The sequence below is a fragment of the Tachypleus tridentatus genome, chromosome 10, assembly GCF_004210375.1.
Source record: "Tachypleus tridentatus isolate NWPU-2018 chromosome 10, ASM421037v1, whole genome shotgun sequence".
Classification (NCBI taxonomy): Eukaryota; Metazoa; Arthropoda; class Merostomata; order Xiphosura; family Limulidae; genus Tachypleus; species Tachypleus tridentatus.
Genome location: NC_134834.1, coordinates 122775924 through 122789073, shown reverse-complemented (window position 1 = coordinate 122789073; position 13150 = coordinate 122775924). Strand labels below are relative to the sequence as shown.

The 13150-nt window shown below is 35.3% G+C and overlaps 1 protein-coding gene across 4 annotated transcripts in view; it reads right to left on the bottom strand.

Moving 5' to 3' along the window:
* LOC143230236 (uncharacterized) overlaps positions 1-13150 on the bottom strand; it is a 146893-nt gene that overhangs the window by 57968 nt on the left and 75775 nt on the right. Inside the window, exon 1 of one of the 4 annotated variants that reach the window (XM_076463415.1) lies at positions 9744-9857. The exons of the other annotated variants lie outside the window; for them this stretch is intronic. The gene's annotated coding sequence lies outside the window, so the exon portion shown is untranslated. Of the gene's footprint in view, positions 1-9743; positions 9858-13150 lie in introns of those variants that run through there. 4 annotated transcript variants of the gene reach the window in all.

Below are 13150 nucleotides of genomic sequence, written 5' to 3'. Positions count from 1 at the left end.
CATAAAACCTTGTTCTCTGTCTTCTTTCTCCTTGGTCAGTTTACATAAATAGCTCACGACATTTTAACATAAAACCTTGTTCTCTGTCTTCTTTCTCCTTGATCAGCTCACATAAATAGTTCACGACATTTTAACATAAAACCTTGTTCTCTGTCTTCTTTCTCCTTGGTCAGCTCACATAAATAGTTCACGACATTTTAACATAAAACCTTGTTCTCTGTCTTCTTTCTACTTGGTCAGTTCACATAAATAGTTCACGACATTTTAACATAAAACCTTGTTTTCTGTCTTCTTTCTCTTTGGTCAGTTTACATAAATAGTTCACGACATTTTAACATAAAACCTTGTTCTCTGTCTTCTTTCTACTTGGTCAGTTCACATAAATAGTTTACGACATTTTAACATAAAACCTTGTTCTCTGTCTTCTTTCTACTTGGTCAGTTCACATAAATAGCTCACGACATTTTAACATACAAAACCTTGTTCTCCGCCTTCTTTCTCCTTGGTCAGTTCACATAAATAGCTGACGACATTTTAACATAAAACCTTGTTCTCTGTCTTCTTTCTCCTTGGTCAGTTTACATAAATAGCTCACGACATTTTAACATAAAACCTTGTTTTCTGTCTTCTTTCTCCTTGGTCAGCTCACATAAATAGTTCACGACATTTTAACATAAAACCTTGTTCTCTGTCTTCTTTCTACTTGGTCACTTCACATAAATAGTTCACGACATTTTAACATAAAACCTTGTTCTCTGTCTTCTTTCTCCTTGGTCAGTTTACATAAATAGCTCACGACATTTTAACATAAAACCTTGTTCTCTGTCTTCTTTCTCCTTGGTCAGCTCACATAAATAGTTCACGACATTTTAACATAAAACCTTGTTCTCTGTCTTCTTTCTCCTCGTTATAATATTCTTTGTTCTTCACAAACAGTAATAAAATAAAAGCTACATATTAGGTAATCTGTGCTGTGCCTACCACGGGTATCGAAACTCGGTTTCTATATTTGCCGACTGGAAGGAATGGCTTTGAATCATAAAAATATAAATAAGATACAGATTGTAGTTAGGGAAAACATAAAAGATAAGGGAATTTTATTTCAGTTATAAGGCTGTGTATTGAACAGTGGAGTTCCAAGTCACGAAGCGAAGTCAGGTTGTGTTTGATTTTCACGCAGTCTTAAGCCAAGTTTATTAAAGCTACTTTTTACAATGTACGTATCATTATTAATTTTCCTAAGAAGAACGCATCCGAATAAATTAGATAAACGTTTTAATTTCAGAGTAAAACAAAGTTTGTTTTTTTTTATATTCAGACAGTGATTCTTTATGTATGTCCTTTATGTTAACTTATTTCAATAATAATAACATGCATTTTTCGTATCTCTGCTTGTGTTGCGTGACTGCCCGTACCCTCAAAACGATTTGTTTTTAGTTAAGCACAAAGCAACACAGTGGGCTATCCGTGCTCTGCCCACCACAGAAACAAAGCGTTAAAACATCAACCACATTGTCCGGTGACCAATAAGTTGTGTTTCTTTTATTTGGGAAGGACTAGAGTGCCACATAGTTTTCTGAAAGCAGAAAAACGAATAGTTTAATGTATTTAAGTGAAATTACAGTTTGAATGTTTGAAAGAACATGTTTCAGATGAGGAGCAGAGGTTCACTTCTCTGATCAAAACACGTGGACTGTAAAACAACGAGTAACAAACATTACCAACACTGAAAGTGTTCACTTGTCTGATTAGAAACACGTAAACCGTAAAACAACCAGTAACAAACATTACCAACACTGAAAGTGTTCACTTGTCTGATCAAAACACGTGGACTGTAAAAAAAAGAGTAACAAACATTACCAACACTGAAAGTGTTCACTTGTCTGATCAAAACACGTGGACCGTAAAACAACGAGTAACAAGTTGTTGTTTTTGAATTAGGCACAAAGCTACACAATGGGCTATCTATGCTCTGCCCACCACGAGTATCGAAACCCGGATTTTAGCGTTGTAAGTCCGCAGACATACCGCTGAGCCACTGGGGGGCACGAGTAACAAACATTACCAACACTGAAAGTGTTCGCTTGTCTGATCAAAACACGTGGACTCTACAAGAACGAATAACAAACATTACCAACACTGAAAGTGTTCGCTTGCCTGATCAAAACACGTGGACTGTAAAACAACCAGTAACAAACATTACCAACACTGAAAGTGTTCGCTTGTCTGATCAAAACACGTGGACTGTAAAACAACCAGTAACAAACATTACCAACACTGAAACTGTTCACTTGTCTGATCAAAACACGTGGACTGTAAAAAAAAGAGTAACAAACATTACCAACACTGAAAGTGTTCACTTGTCTGATCAAAACACGTGGACCGTAAAACAACGAGTAACAAGTTGTTGCTTTTGAATTAGGCACAAAGCTACACAATGGGCTATCTATGTTCTGCCCACCACGGGTATCGAAACCCGGTTTTTAGCGTTGTAAGTCCGCAGACATACCGCTGAGCCACTGGGGGGCACGAGTAACAAACATTACCAACACTGAAAGTGTTCGCTTGTCTGATCAAAACACGTGGACCGTAAAACAACGAGTAACAAACATTACCAACACTGAAAGTGTTCACTTGTCTGAACAAAACACGTGGACCGTAAAACAACGAGTAACAAACATTACCAACACTGAAAGTGTTCGCTTGTCTCATCAAGACACACAGACCGTAAAACAACGAGTAACAAACATTACCAACACTGAAAGTGTTCGCTTGTCTGATCAAAACACGTGGACTGTACAACAACGAATAACAAACATTACCAACACTGAAAGTGTTCGCTTGTCTGATCAAAACACGTGGACTGTAAAACAACCAGTAACAAACATTAACAACACTAAAAGTGTTCACTTGTCTGATCAAAACACGTGGACCGTAAAACAACGAGTAACAAGTTGTTGTTTTTGAATTAGGTACAAACCTACACAATGGGCTATCTATACTCTGCCCACCACGGGTATCGAAACCCGGTTTTTAGCGTTGTAAGTCCGCAGACATACCGCTGAGCCACTGGGGGGCACGAGTAACAAACATTACCAACACTGAAAGTGTTCGCTTCTCTGATCAAAACACGTGGACTGTAAAACAACCAGTAACAAACATTACCAACACTGAAAATGTTCGCTTGTCTCATCAAAACACGTGGACTGTAAAACAACCAGTAACAAACATTACCAACACTGAAAATGTTCACTTGTCTGATCAAAACACGTGGACTGTACAACAACGAATAACAAACATTACCAACACTGAAAGTGTTCGCTTGTCTGATCAAAACACGTGGACTGTAAAACAACCAGTAACAAACATTACCAACACTGAAAGTGTTCACTTGTCTGATCAAAACACGTGGACAGTAAAACAACGAGTAACAAACATTACCAACACTGAAAGTGTTCACTTGTCTGATCAAAACACGTGGACCGTAAAACAACGAGTAACAAACATTACCAACACTGAAAGTGTTCACTTGTCTGATCAAAACACGTGGACCGTAAAACAACGAGTAACAAACATTACCAACACTGAAAGTGTTCACTTGTCTGATTAAAACACGTAGACCGTAAAACAACGAGTAACAAACATTACCAACACTGAAAGTGTTCACTTGTCTGAACAAAACACGTGGACCGTAAAACAACGAGTAACAAACATTACCAACACTGAAAGTGTTCGCTTGTCTGATCAAAACACGTGAACCGTAAAACAACGAGTAACAAGTTGTTGTTTTTGAATTAGGCACAAAGCTACACAATGGGCTATCTATGTTCTGCCCACCACGGGTATCGAAACCCGGTTTTTAGCGTTGTAAGTCCGCAGACATACCGCTGAGCCACTGGGGGGCACGAGTAACAAACATTACCAACACTGAAAGTGTTCGCTTGTCTGATCAAAACACGTGGACCGTAAAACAACGAGTAACAAACATTACCAACACTGAAAGTGTTCACTTGTCTGATTAAAACACGTAGACCGTAAAACAACGACTAACAAACATTACCAACACTGAAAGTGTTCACTTGTCTGATCAAAACACGTGGACTGTACAACAACGAATAACAAACATTACCAACACTGAAAGTGTTCGCTTGTCTGATCAAAACACGTGGACTGTAAAACAACCAGTAACAAACATTACCAACACTGAAAGTGTTCGCTTGTCTCATCAAGACACATAGACCGTAAAACAACGCGTAACAAACATTACCAACACTGAAAGTGTTCGCTTGTCTGATCAAAACACGTGGACTGTACAACAACGAATAACAAACATTACCAACACTGAAAGTGTTCGCTTGTCTGATCAAAACACGTGGACTGTAAAACAACCAGTAACAAACATTAACAACACTAAAAGTGTTCACTTGTCTGATTAGAAACACGTGGACCGTAAAACAACGAGTAACAAGTTGTTGTTTTTGAATTAGGCACAAAGCTACACAATGGGCTATCTATACTCTGCCCACCACGGGTATCGAAACCCGGTTTTTAGCGTTGTAAGTCCGCAGACATACCGCTGAGCCACGTGGGGGCACGAGTAACAAACATTACCAACATTGAAAGTGTTCGCTTGTCTGATCAAAACACGTGGACTGTAAAACAACCAGTAACAAACATTACCAACACTGAAAATGTTCGCTTGTCTCATCAAAACACGTGGACTGTAAAACAACCAGTAACAAACATTACCAACACTGAAAATGTTCACTTGTCTGATCAAAACACGTGGACTGTACAACAACGAGTAACAAACATTACCAACACTGAAAGTGTTCACTTGTCTGATTAAAAACACGTGGACCGTAAAACAACCAGTAACAAACATTAACAACACTGAAAGTGTTCACTTGTCTGATTAGAAACACGTAAACCGTAAAACAACCAGTAACAAACATTACCAACACTGAAAGTGTTCGCTTGTCTGATTAAAAACACGTGGACTGTACAACAACAAGTAACATTACCAACACTGAAAATGTTCGTTTGTCTGATTAAAGTACTTGGATTATATGCAAATTATAGATTATCAAAAATATTACTAGTGAGATATTTTCAGATGTTTCACGTAATCTAACAAAGGTAATATTTAAATATTACATTACGGACTCTTCACGTGCTTACTAGCAGTTCGCTTAAACGTTGATAAATCAACTTTCACTATTGACTTTATATACATATATACGTATACACACACACACACACACACATATATATATAAATGTACTTCAGTCTGTTTCAGAATTATATTTTTTTTAGTCTCGTATGTCTTCGACAGCACGTGAGATATGTGACGTCAGTGGAACAGTTACAGCCTAGATCGGTTTAACAATTGATGCGAGTCAATGTCCTTTAGGTCGGTTTAACAATTGATGCGAGTCAATGTCCTTCAGGTCGGTTTAACAATTGATGCGAGTCAATGTCCTTCAGGTCGGTTTAGCAATTGATGCGAGTCAATGTCCTTCAGGTCGGTTTAACAATTGATGCGAGTCAATGTCCTTCAGGTCGGTTTAACAATTGATGCGAGTCAATGTCCTTCAGGTCGGTTTAGCAATTGATGCGAGTCAATGTCCTTCAGGTCGGTTTAACAATTGATGCGAGTCAATGTCCTTCAGGTCGGTTTAACAATTGATGCGAGTCAATGTCCTTCAGGTCGGTTTAACAATTGATGCGAGTCAATGTCCTACAGGTCGGTTTAACAATTGATGTGAGTCAATGTCCTTCAGATCGGTTTAACAATTGATGTGAGTCAATGTCCTTTGTTTCTATTGTTCATTCCTTTTTCCAGAAAGCGTATTCGAAAAATTTATACTTGAAATATTATTTGAAAAGGGTATTTAAATACTGTGGTAGTATATCCAGAGATGTCACGATTACATGAACGCAATGAATTTACCTGTCTCAACCACAACGCAAAACGTTGTTACGCAACGCTTTTAACGCTTTATCTGTGTCTGCAACATAGACATATATCTACAATGAAGTCATCAGTATAAAAACAAAATAACTGTGTTTTATAGAAATTTGTCAACTTTATATTTGTCAGTTAAGTACCTAGACAATGGGCTGTCTGCTGTGTCACTTGCAAGGAATTGAATCTCGAATCTTAGTGTTGCAAGTCCGTAAGTTTATCGTTGTCCCACCAGAGGGACGTTCGACAAAACTCAGGAGAAAACTGCAGTTGTAACATAGAATATGTGCACAGCTGCTATTTCGAACTTACAAACCGCAACGCTAAACCACACGAGGCTGCTTGTTATTGACTTAAAACATAGGAGTTGGAAAATTAGAGAGATCGCCAATACCAACATAGGGGGTTCTTCCAATTTCTCCGTAGATTTTAATTGGTTTACGATTTCGCCCAAAAAAAATGTAAACAGAGAAAGGTTCTAAAACTAATTTGTTTGCTAGCAATAAAACATCCGAAACAACACAGATTTTAATAAAACTACACTCTCACTTTAAGCTTTCTTGTGTGTGCTTGTTTGTTTTTTCTTTTATTTCATTGTGTTTTGGACCCCAATGCCTCAGGGTAGGAAACCCTGCGATTGTAAACATTTTTCAAAAGGGAATTATTCCTCTCCCCAGGTTCAAAGAAACTTGATTACTCTAAGTTATGGTGTTGTTCTCCCATGTGCATACAGAGATCTATCTTTAGAAACCTATGTAAATCTTTTTAAGCACCAAAAAAATATTCTTACATTATCTCACAGATGTAAGTTTGTACTGCAACGTCTGTACGAATTTAGTAAAACAATTTTCAACGTGTAAGTATTTCACAGTAAATCAGTAAAATATAACTTCATAAGCTGAGTCTTATTAACATCACAGTAGTAACGTTCACTTCTGTGGCCATCATTATCCACAAGTCCACTTTTGTTGTATTGAAATTTTATCCGTTTAAGATTCAAACTTTTAAGAAATATAATGGCCATCTTCTATGGCCATCATTATCCACAAGTTCACTTTTGTTGTATTGAAATTTTATCCGTTTAAGATTCAAACTTTTAAGAAATATAATGGCCATCTTCTATGGCCATCATTATCCACAAGTTCACTTTTGTTGTATTGAAATTTTATCCGTTTAAGATTCAAACTTTTAAGAATATAATGCATTTAATATACTATAGTTTTCAACTTAATAAAATATAAGGCATGACTACTTTTGGCATCATGGTATCAAGGTACTGATAGGCAACTGCCAACAAAGGCTTTTGTTCTATAATTTGGCCATGCGTATCTGACGTGTGTATTAAATAGTTAAAAGTATTGAAGATCATCATGAGATGGTACGTGATACATAAGCGGAACAACTGTAATTCATAACAAATCATAACTCCCCAGGAAACAGGAAGAACTATGTGCTGTTTCACTTCAAATAACTCAAACATTTCATTGAAGGAAAGAGAGATACGTGATAAGAAGCGGGAACTCAGATTTATCTGTTATAAGACACGAAAGCTTTCTGTTTCAGTAAATATTCGAACCAACATGACGATGTTTCATTTTTAAATATTTAATTTGTAGCACATAAGATGGAAATGCGATCAAACCCTTCATCGTGGATTTTTATAAGATACACTCTTGTCTTCTCTGGTGTATTAAAATCCTACAAGTTAGCGAAGCTGTTTAACGTTATGGTCAAATAGATCATCCAGTTAACTTGGCAGAAACAATGGTCAAACCAAATGAAGACAGATCATCTGTGTAACTTGCCAGAAACGATGGTCAAACCAAATAAAGACAGATCATCCACTTAACTTGGTAGAAACAATGGTCAAACCAAATGAGGACAGATCTTCCACTTAACTTGGTAGAAACAATGGTCAAACCAAATGAAGACAGATCATCCACTTAACTTGGTAGAAACAATGGTCAAAACAAATGAAGACAGATCATTCACTTAACTTGTTAGAGATGATTGTCAAACCAAATAAAGACAGATCATCCACTTAACTTGTCAGAGACGATTGTCAAACCAAATAAAGACAGATCATCCACTTAACTTGCTAGAAACAATGGTCAAATCAAATGGAAACAGATCATTTACGTAACTTGCTAGAAACAATTGTCAAACAGAGCAAAGACAGATTATCTAAGTAAAAACGTTTTATCGTTAGAAATTTTTCATCATATGAAGGTAACGATAAATCCAATTTCTAAACATTTTATAAGTAATTTATTTCTGGAATTGCCACCATAAAAGATTCATTCTTTTGGCCCAGTGCAAATCGGTCCAAGAATGATGGATGACGCCTCACAAGAAATAAAAGAAGAAAGAAAAGTATGATAGAGTTGAAAAACATCCTTCTCACAACGTTTCACTGTAATACAAACTGTCCACTTCAATGATATGCCTAATGTTATTGAATGATAGGTCTTGGAGTTTCATATTATTGTGTGATAGGACTTGGAGTCTCATATTATTGAATGATAAGCTTTGGAGTTTCATATTGGACCAAAAGATCTCCAGCATAGTTCAATAGCATCTGAATAGTTTCTTGCACATTTAAGTAGGATAAGAACAGTTCCATTTTTATAAAGTTTCACGCATTTATTATAAATGTTTTGTCTATGAATCTTTGTTTTGACGATATAGAAAAATCACGCTATTTGTTCTTCTACGTTGTAATATTTATTTCTGCCCCATTGTTTTTCTACCATTAGCATTATTTTTTAATTACTGTTCTAATTTCATCGCATATATATATATTACCATGTTAATGGCCTTATATATTTTGTATAGCTGGACTTCCAGTTTATTTTTCTATTGTTTTGTTACTTTCATAAGCTTTGCGTGGCCCGGCATGGCAAGGTGGTTAAGACAGTCGACTCGTAATCCGAAGGTCGAGGATTCGAATCCCTGTCACACCAAACATGCTCGCCCTTTCAGCCGTGGAGGCGTTATAATGTGACGGTCAATCCCATTAATGGTTGGTAAAAGATTATCCCAAGAATTGGCGGTAGGTGGTGATTACTAGCTGCCTTCCCTCTAGTCTTACACTGCTAATTTAGGGACGACTATCTGCGCTAGCCGTCGTATAGCTTTGCGTGAAGTTCAAAACAAACCATAATTTTTGCGAGTTTTCCTGTCACGTAACATTCCATTCTTGACTTTATGTATATCTAGCTAGCATGCTAATTCTAAATATAGTACTCTATCTTACCTTTCTTTAAATATTGTTTTATATGATCCCTTTAATATTTTCTACAATCTTACATAAACCATAATAAAACTTTATTTTTATCGCATCCATCCATGTTTAAACTTTATTGAAATAAAATGTTTACGTTTTAATAAATATTCGTTTTCCTTTAAACCATTTCATTTAAAATCTAAAGTGATTTATTATAATCTTCAGGTAACGACAACCCCCCATTTTAAAATACTTTACGAGTGTTTTATGGCTAACATTTTCATAATAAAATAAAGGCACTTATTAAATCTGCTATCTACGAAAAATATAATAATTTAAGGTGATTTTAGTTTTAAGTACAACTTACGTCATAACTTCATTATATGACTAATATTTAACTTAAGAGTGTCTTGGTAAACTTGTATCGTATAAGCTTAATACAAGTTTGTACCGCATGCTGCACGATATGTACAAATCTAACGGTATAAATGTAAGTAGGTCAGCAGGATCTCTATGGATAACTTTTATAAGTTTTAAATATATACTCACATTAACATGTATTTCTTACAGCCAACTTCTGATTCATCTTATTAATATTTCCAATATCTGAATCTAATACAAACTAATACTTCGTCTAACTACACTAATCTCCTTCCTGACGCCTCACGTTTTGTAACACACGCTTTGCTGCAAGACTCTTTAACTACAATATCGCTACTAGATGGCGCGACCAACCAACAAGGCGTTTAGGTTACGACAGATCAAGCATATTTTTTTATTCACGCTGTAGCCATGATTTCAGGGATTATGTTAATTTAATCTTCTAATTAGAATTACAGACATAAACGTTTCAATTTAGATCTTTAGTTTAACTATATATTAAAATTTCCCATTTGATAAATGCAGAAACATTATCAACTAATTAAGAAGTAAAATTGTAATAATTAAAAAAAACCAGTGATGTCGAGAAAACCCACTTGTAGAGAAATATATATGTAAAAACGACTCGTTTGGGTTGAAGGTCGAAACGTTGTTCGCTCTTCTATGTAAAATATTTTCTCAACCCAAACGAGCCGTTTTGGCATATATAATTAAAAAAACGTTTCAGAAGTGACATTGAAACTGTAAAACCAATAAAGCATAATTCAGTATACATAGTTTTTATATTACTTTCAGTTCGTTCGGAGTGGAAAACGCAAAACACACTTATTGTCATATTACACTAATCTGGGTCATGACCCATGGGTGTGATTCGTAACTGTGACTGTTTATGTTCACTGAATATTGCTTTAATAACGTGTATCGAAAAGAACAGTGGTTTCTGACACTAAAAATCATGTGTGTGCAATATGACACGAAAAGAGAAATGCGGATAATTGTATAGCAAGTTTGTAAGACTTCTGATTGCTATTCTAATATTAGCGCATTAGAACATTTGTCGTTTTGTATTGGATCTTTTGTAACACTTAATTTATTGTATTATTTAACCTCCTAGTGGAACAGCGACATGTGTGAAAACTCGCACCAATATAATTCGGGCTTTTTACACCTTTAGTGGGCAGAGCGCAAATGGCCCATTGTGGTTTGATTTGAAATTCTGATTCGCGCAAAGCTACACGAGAGCTATCTGCTCTAGCCGTCCCTAATTTAGTAGTGTAAGATTAGAGGGAAGGCGGCTAGCCATCAACACCCACCGCTAATTCTTGGGCTACTCTTTTACCAACGAATAGTGGGATTGACCGTACATTATAACGCCCCCAAGACTGAAAGGGCGAGCATGTTGGGTGTGACGGGGGACCATTGTGTAGCTTTGTTCTTAATTCCAAACAATCAATCGAATATTATTTTATTAAAAAGATATATTAATAAATTCTAATGAGAAAATTTTTTCACGTATATTATATATATATACCCCAGTCAAGAACGCTATCTTGTTTTTAGAATTGTGTAGTTTTATGATTGGAGATAAATAATTATAATAAAGTGTTTTTTAAAGCTTTGTAATCAATAGAAATCCTGTCGCACGTTTTTAAACCGCTGTAACACCAGGCGTCACGTACGAGCCTTCACTAAACGAAAACAAATTCGTCCGAACGACAAAATTGCCATAATACTTTCATCAATAAAAACAATCTTCAAATTTACCATTCTCGAGAGTTGAGAAAATATTTGAAAATCGTGGAAAAATGCAGTGAGCATCACATACGTTTTTGTTTCTGTTTCTTATGGGATACATCGATTTTCTTTAAGCGAAATTCAAGCCAAAGTAACCAATTTATTCTCAGGCAAATGGAAGTCCCATCCGACAACCGCAAATCTAGAAAAACTATAGAACCTTCTTGTATTGGGTTTTAAAATGTTCTTATGGTAAGGAGTAAGGGAGAAATAACTATGTAAGTTTTATATATTTATATGAAAAACTATAGAACCTTCTTGTATTGGGTTTTAAAAGGTTCTTATGGTAAGGAGTAAAGGAGAAATAACTATGTAAGTTTTATATATTTATATGAAATACTATAGAACCTTCTTGTATTGGGTTTTAAAAGGTTCTTATGGTAAGGAGTAAGGGAAAAATAACTATGTAAGTTCTATATATTTATATGAAATACTATAGAACCTTCTTGTATTGGGTTTTAAAAGGTTCTTATGGTAAGGAGTAAGGGAGAAATAACTATGTAAGTTTTATATATTTATATGAAATACTATAGAACCTTCTTGTATTGGGTTTTAAAAGGTTCTTATGGTAAGGAGTAAGGGAGAAATAACTATGTAAGTTTTATATATTTATATGAAATACTATAGAACTTTCTTGTATTGGGTTTTAAAAGGTTCTTATGGTAAGGAGTAAGGGAGAAATAACTATGTAAGTTTTATATATTTATATGAAATCGACGGCATGAAGAAGTAGGAAGCTGAAAAAGATAAACTGATGTCATACCATATTCAAGACCTGACATAGTCTGATAGTTAAAGTACTCGTCTCACAATTGCGGGTTCGAATCCAGTCACCAAACATGCTCACCCTTTCAACAATGAAGGCTTCTTGATATGACATTCAATCCTTTTAGTTAACAAAAGAGTAGCCCAAGAGTTGCGGTTGGTGTTGTTGATTACTTCAAGTATATCACTTCTAAATTAGGGACGGCCAGCGCAAGTAGTTATCGAGTAGTTTTATGCAAAATCCAACAAACCGACCAACTGCGTAAATGAAATACACTTCTTGAGAATGGATGTCGAAAGTAAAACACATTAAATTCCAAACGTTTCAACATGAGCAGGCCAATCTTCACCTGAGATGACATTAAACAAACAAATGTTCAATTATTTGTCCTCAGAAATTAATTCAAATACACCTTCGTTCAATGCGAAATATAATGAAACCTTAACAACAACAAAATGAAACCGTTTTATAATCTAGAGAAGGAATTATATTTACACAACTTAAAACACGTCAACAAAATCATCAGCCGTAATTAACAATTTATGTTAAAATTCGATCAGGGGTTCCTGAACCTAAATGTCCAAGGTATTGACTCTAAATCTAAGGAAAAGTGTTTAATCTGGCTATCACCCATTTATCGTCAATTTACACCCATGAAAATGTCATGTACGAGACTATAAAACACGCAATAATTAATATCACACACAAATAACTGTTTTAAGGGGTTTCTTTCTGGTGTGAGACGTGATGTAAAGTTTTGTTTAAATCTACCATTTTTATCACAAAAATGAAGGAATTTGAATATTCGTTTGTCGTGTAGAAATACACTCTTATTATGTAGAATAAGAAAGGTGTTAAGATTTAGATAAATAGATGTAGTTTAGTCTTCTATTTAGTGGATGTTTTAAGGAAACTCATCTCCTTCTGACAACTTTAACAGTTAGAATGTTGTTTTCATTTCTTACAGCACAACAATCATATTATTATTGTAGTTTAACAATAAGTTAGTATAGTT